The following is a 7,103-nucleotide window of genomic DNA, read 5'->3' as shown; positions in this document are numbered from 1 at the left end:
TACCGCTTTGGGTGCTAATTTTTATTTCTCTTTTAGTTGGAGAGCTGGAATTTCCTGGACCACTATTTGATAAAGCTCTAGAAATATACAGCAACATACTCTGGATATATATTGGATAGGATAGGATAATTCGATGACATACACAAAAATGGCAAATGTTAATAGGTTTCAGTACCGTATATAAAATAACACTGGTTTTCATTTTACATTTAACAAATTGAGGGGCATTCATTAGCTGCAATTGCTGTTCCGTGTACCTGACAGTTGAAAGTACTGACATAGAATTAATGATTTCATAATAATTACCATGGTCCCATGGGGCCACTGGCTAAATCTAGACGCTCTTGTGGGTTGTCTGCACTTTACAAAATTACAAGAGAACTGAACATCGGCTCTTCAATAATGGAAACTATAAAGTGGATACAGGCTTTTAAGGACACTAAAGTAGGCATTGTGCTATTAAATATACATGATGCTTAATACTAAATGCGCCCATAGCACCTAATATCATACATCAGGAAGAGACACTACCTTTAAATACACAGTGCCCATGTGCTTTTGACTAGTTCTTCCTGACCTACCTTTTATCGAAAACACAAAGCTGGCAGCTTAACAAATAAAACGTGTGTTTGCCATTTCGCTCCTATGAGTTTAGCACTAAAGCGACCCCGGTGAGGTTTTTTGAATGTATGGGCATTGACGTTTACAGGGCTGAAATGGCTCTGCGGCTGGCTGATGCCTCTTGTAGCACGGGTCGTTTGTTTTTATAGGGCTTTCAAGTCTTTGCGTGCATGTGAAATGATGCTGTGCCATTGCTCTAGGCTGGCAAGTCATCTGCCTAGAGGACGTTTGTTAAAGGTCAGACACAAATTGCTCACACATGGAGAGGATTAGCGAGGTTATAATCGTAAGGGGGGAAATTGCATGTAATTCGTATCAGAAAGATGCTAGCAAATGAAAAGCCCAGTCAATGCTTCACCGTTTTAAAGTGTTTTGATGTCTCACTTTTCGCTGAAACCAAATGTAGTTTTTAAATGCATTCCTGGGCTTTTTCTGATAGTGCTTTAGGGGGTCTACGTAGAATAATGACCATATCCAGGACGTGCCTGTCTCCAAACACCAGTTTCGCATGTGGATTTGATTATCAGGGGAGGAAGCAGCCAGCAGCACGCTTTTGTCAACGGTTTCTTTCTCAGACAATGGCCATGAAATCACACAGCAGCTTGGGAGGAATGAGTCAAATGAAGAAATAGCTTTACCTACAGAAAGTCTGCTGTCGAGACGACTTCCTTTCAGAGTTCTGACTTCTAGTCAGTAGAATAATTTCTCACCATCCCTCCCAGGTTGTGTTGGTAAGTAAAACCTTAAAATACAAAAGCAGTTAAAATGGAAAAGGTAGTTTGCAGGCCTGCTAGCATGGTTCAGAGATGCGCTCCAGCAGTCCCAACAGCACAGGAAAACAGAGTAAGAACTTACCCAGCCCAACTAATTTTCAGGCGAGTGTTATTCACCACTCAAAGCTTCGAGACAAAGAAACAGCTCCCCGTCCATGAGTGTCAGCCTTCCTGCACCCCCCACTGTAGGACACCCTGGGTCCTTTTTCTGCAAACTCAGGTCTCACCTCCTCCTCAGATCCTTCTTTATTCATCTCCATCCTCCCACCCCCCCTTCTCTGATCACTCTCCGTTCATCTCTCGGTTGTTCTCCACCTTTCAAGTTTTATTCTCCCCTCACCGGGGTGAAGACACTGAGTGCACAGATCACCTAACAATGAAATCTAATTCTTTACTTACAAGCAAGACTCGCGTGCACTGACTGTGCTACCCGACTCCCAATTGTCCAGAAAATAGCAATGAAGATCTGCACCCTTGAGGACTAGGGTCTTAGCGAAATGACAGCAGGACACATCTGTACCCTAGAACTCCAGATGTGGAGACAGGAAGCTGCCCATGTGACAACAGCGCAGATTAGAATGTGTTATCCCAAGAATATTGCGGAATGTCTTTATCCAGTGAAGGAACTTGTAGGAGGCTTTGTGAAAGGAAATAACGACTTCCTCTTGACTGCAAACTGCAAACAGAGGCAAAGAGATTTTCAAGAAATGGGAGAATAAAGGGAGAAATTTACAAGGGATAGGAGGTCACACAAAGATTGAAGGGTGCAGTCAGGAAAGTACACTCAGACCATAGGGAGCCATGAGCAGCTTACGTGAATAGCATTAAGTGAAGTGACTTTAAGAAGACTTGGAGTACGCAGGAATAAGGTCTACTTGATTGGGCAAAAGGAGGCTAGAGCAATATTCAGAGTGCTTGACGTTTCAAGTCCTGGGTACCCAGAGGACTTAGGTGTGAACCTTATGGTCCCAGGCACCTTAAGTACACTGCCGCTTTTACAAGGCAGCAGCGTTCCCTTGATGTGGTGGTGGTGATGCTGGTGCCCCTGGCTCAGGGATTTGTGGGATTAACTACATGCCTGCTGAATGGGTCACAGCTTAATGTCTAAGAGAAGTGCTTGTGGTCACAGCTGAAAGTCTGGGCGTCTGGAGCCGAATGCACGGTGCTGTTCACAGGAAGAAGCCATCAGCAGAAAGAGTTTGAAGAATAAAACCCTGAGTCTGACTTGGCACCCTCGTTCAAGTTGGTTGTGGGACATTTTGACCACAGGCAGCTGAGAGCTGAGCTAGAACATCAAAGGAAGAGATTTGGATTTGGCAGTCATCCAAAAAAACCCTCACCCCCTCCTGTCTTATAAAACACTCATTAGCCAACTCCGCGGCATGTTTAGTCAGAACTAAACAGCCAGTTATTGGCTCTGGGAAGCCAACTAAAAACCTTCCCAAACCAACAGGGCTCTACTGGTTCTATGCTGCCACCTTCCCTCCCTTCTCCTTATTCCTCTTCTTCTTTTTCTCTTCTTTTTCTTTCTTCACTGAAACAGTTTCTTATATCATCTCTTCCTGTTGTTCGACATCAAAAGAAATGTAAAGCTTCCCTCAAAAAAAAAAAAAAGGAAAAAAAGGAAAAAAGCTAGCATTCCAGTGCACATGGTCAACTGCAGTCCTTGTTAATTAGGTGACTTTTCAGAAAGCAAATAAATAGTAGGAGGTCAGAGTCCAGCATTGTGGGTTCAAAATTGAAACACTAGGTCAATGAATTCATTTTTTTTTAAAGTCACGAGAATTAGCTAGTGTGTGGGAGTGATTTTTAAAAAGTCAACAAACCAGACATGTATAAATTAACACTCTTAAAGAATGAGCACTTTCCTTCTTGGGATATCATCTGACCTGTCTTTCTAGGTGTTCTAAAAAAGAAGAGATAGAACTCCACATCAAACAGTTATTTGGTTTCATCCCTAGTCTCTCTGATGCTCCCACAGTCAGCATTCTGGTTCTCATCCACCAATCTGGGGCTCTCACAAAGAAGGAAACACTCAAATGCTCTCCCAGGTTAAATGTGCAGACCCCTTCACCCGCATGACACCCCTGCTCTTTTGAAGACCTTCATTCTGAGGGGCCATGTAACATAGTTTAGTGGTGCTTTCTTCCTCCTCTTTTCAAGTATAGGTTTGTCTTCAACCCCTCTACAGCTCCAACCCTTAAGGGTTATGTGAGTTTGGCAAGCACCCAATACCTGCAGCCCGTTTCATGTAAAATAGGCCGTGATCATATTCTCAGAAGACAGCATATGCAAAATAACTGAGCCATGGCCGAAGAGGTGGCTCAGGATAAAGAGCACTGCCCACTCTTCCAGAGGACCTGGGTTTGATTCCTAACACCCACCTGGCAGCTCACAGTGTCTGTAAGCACAGCTCTCAGAGATCCGATACTTACTTCTGACTTCTTTGGGTGCCAGGATACACACACATGCAGGCAAAACACCAATACACATAAAAACATTCTTTTAATTTTTGGAAAGAAAATAAGATAGTTGAACGAAGCAGGGCACACCTGGAATTCCAACACTTGGGAGGTAGAAGCAGAAAGATTGTGTGTTTGAGGCTAGCCTCAGGTACACAGAAATTGCAGGCCAGCCTGAGCTATATGAACCCTATCTACAATAGTAATAGTAAAAAGAATAATAATAGAACATTTTTAAAAGCTGACCTCTTATAGAAACTTCCCTTCAACCTCTAATTTTCGCAGTATGTGTTTGCTAAAGGCGGTGTTCTGGAGAAAGTCTGTATCCCACTACTCTAAAGGCTGAGCCTGGGGAGTCCGGGGGTCCAGGCCAGCTTTAGTTACATAATTAGATCCTGTCTCGAAAGACCTCGGGCTGGGGACAAAGCTGGGTCAGAGCACTTGTCTACTGGCTCAAGGGTTTAAGCCTTAGTACTGTTTTTTTTGTTTGTTTGTTTGTTTGTTTGTTTGTTTTGTTTTTGTTTTGTTTTGTTTTTAGAAAGAAAGGATTAAGCAAATACTTCTGTGTTTAAAAAATTTTTAATCCCAATCTGGGGTTTCTAGCCTGCCTTTGACCATTCAGTTCCTGGATAAAAGACACACACAACCTTTATACTTACAGCACATGACCTGGGCAGATAGCTACACTCTGTGCTATTAGACTCTACTTTCCTATCAATAACCTTGAGTTATTACTATGTTTCATCTGGGCTGCTCTTAATTCCAATTGGCCAGGCCTCGGGGCCACGTTTTCACGACCCACCTCCCCATGGCGGCTTCCTCTCTATTCCCTCCTCACTCTCATCTTCTCCTCTGACCCCAAGCCTCGGAATCCTCAAACCTGTCTACAGCTCCTCTCCCCAGCTCTTGGCTGTTGGCGTCTTTATTTACCAATCAGAAATAACTTGGGAGCAAGCTAACATAGTTTCCCTTTGGTCTGTGTGCAGAACTCTCATCTCTGGGGCAACGCACTTAGCATTACAATATACGGCAAAAGGCCAAACCTCAACACTTCTGCAATTCTTCTCATCACCATAATATGCCTTTGGGTTTTTTTTTTCCTTCCAAATATTCAAACTACCGTCTTTCGATGGCAATTTTCTTTTAAATCCACATCTTTCACAGCACGGTCTGTTCCCAAATTCGGCTTCCGGTGCCATCTCTATTTGTCCTCATGCATCTTTCATGCAGAGGGCTGGGCCTACATCAAACTTTCTTGGTTCCGGACCGTGATGTTGCTTAGCACTGCCCGTTCCTTGCTTCTTCCGTTCCCGTTTGGATTTATGCGCTCATTCACAAATGAGCAGACCTCTGGAGGGTGAACTGAGACCTAAGTACTCGGAAAGTCCTGCTAAAGTCTGGCGTAGCTTTCAGCTTCTTTCCTCACCACTCAACTGCACTGCGGGTTTTTTTCTCTTTGAAATGCAGGCTCTAACTTGAAACCTGTGGTTCTCCATTCACCACCAACTAATTTCCCTCCCCACCAAGGCAAGAAACCAGTACAACCAGAGTGGGGAGTCCCTGGCTTCCCTTTGCACGTGAGATAATAACTGATGATGTTTCCTACTAATGACCACGCTGGAGCATCTAACTACAAAACGCACCATATACTCCGTCTGGTTTTGTTTACTGGATGCTGGGAAATCACTTTATAAGTTTATATGAGGCTAATCATTTTGAAACTAAAGAAAAAGATGGTGTATCTGCTGATTAATTATGAAAAGACATCCTCTTTAGTTCACTTTACTTTGAGAGTACAGATTGAAAGTTGTTTGGAAACATAGCTAAGGTGCTTGCTTGCATCTCAGTTTACAAGCACAAGTGATCCAGTCATTTAATGAAGTAGAGTCTAGAATTTAAGATGAGACATTTTCCTAATCCAAATGATGGGGCTAACTCAGTCTGAGATGAGATTCCTGTAAGGACACTATAAGGAAATAATGACAAACCCTTTTCATATTTAAAAAAAAAATGCTTTGTGGGGCTGGAGAGATGGCTCAGTTAAGAGCACTGGTTGTGAGCTGAGACTGAAGGAAAGGCCACCCAGACGCTGCCCCACCTGGGGATCTCTCTCAATTGCAGCCACCAAACCCAGTCACTGTTTGTTTGGTAAGAGATGCCAGGAAATGCTTGCTGACAGGAGCCTGATATGAATGTCTCCTGAGAGCCTCTGTCAGAGCCTTACTGATACAGATGAGGATGCTTACAGCTAACCATCGGACTAGCATGGGGACCCCAATGGAGGAGTTAGAGAAAGGACTGAAGGAGCTGAAGGGGTTTGCGACCCATAGGAAGAACAGAAATTATCAACCAACCAGACCTCCCAGAGCTCCAAGGGACTAAACCACCAACCAAAGAGTACACACGGAGCGACCCATGGCTCCATTCGCATATGTAGCAAAGAGTGGCATTGTCTGGCATCAATAGAAGAAACCCTTGGTCCTGTGAAGGCTCATTTCTCCAGTGTAGGGGGAATGCCAGGGTGCTGAGGTGGGAGTGGGTGGGTGGGAGGGGAAGCATCCTCATAGAAGAAGGGGAAAGGGGGGTAAGAGAGGCGGGGAACCTGGAAAGGGGATAACATTTGAAATGTAAATACATAAAGTATCCAATTTTTAAAAAAAGGACATCGCAAAGGAGGCAAGTTGTAGCCCCGGCCGTCCCCATGACCCGCGGTAACCAACGAGAGCTCGCCCGCCAGAAGAACATGAAGAAGCAGAGCAACTCGGTTAAGGGAAGGCGCCGAGAAGATGGGCTTTCTGCTGCCACCCGCAAGCAGAGTGCCCTATCATCTCTACTCCCAGGGACTCAGAGATCATGCAGTAGAAGCAGAAAAAGGCAAAAGAGAAGGAGGAGGAGCCCAAGTAGTTTTGTGGCTTCGTTTCCAACCCTCTTGCCCTAGCATGTGTGCCTGGAGCCAATCCCACCGTGCTCGAGTTTCTTCCTGTAGTGCTCACAGGTCCCAGCACCAATGGCACTCCCTTTGCCCTGAGTCTGCAGCGGGTTCCTTTTGTGCTTCCTTCCCCCCAGGTAGCCTCTCTCCCTCTGGGCCACTCCTGGGGGTGAGGGGGTTACCCCTTCCCAGTGTTTTTTTTTTATTTCTATGGGGCACATTATGGAATTAGAAGCTAAAAGTAGCTTTTCTAATTCAAAAAAAAAAAAAAAAAAAAAAACAAAACAAAACAAAAAAAAAAAAAAAAAAAAAAAAAAA

The 7,103-nt window shown here is 44.2% G+C and overlaps 1 pseudogene; it reads left to right on the top strand.

Moving 5' to 3' along the window:
• The first annotated feature begins 6,557 nt into the window (after nt 1-6,557).
• LOC116899574 lies at nt 6,558-6,760 on the top strand (annotated as a pseudogene).
• Nucleotides 6,761-7,103: the final 343 nt, after the last annotated feature.

This window comes from Rattus rattus, chromosome 1 (genome assembly GCF_011064425.1).
Source record: "Rattus rattus isolate New Zealand chromosome 1, Rrattus_CSIRO_v1, whole genome shotgun sequence".
Taxonomy (NCBI): Eukaryota; Metazoa; Chordata; class Mammalia; order Rodentia; family Muridae; genus Rattus; species Rattus rattus.
Note: the sequence above shows the minus strand (reverse complement) of the source record. Positions and strands in the feature narration are given on the sequence as shown.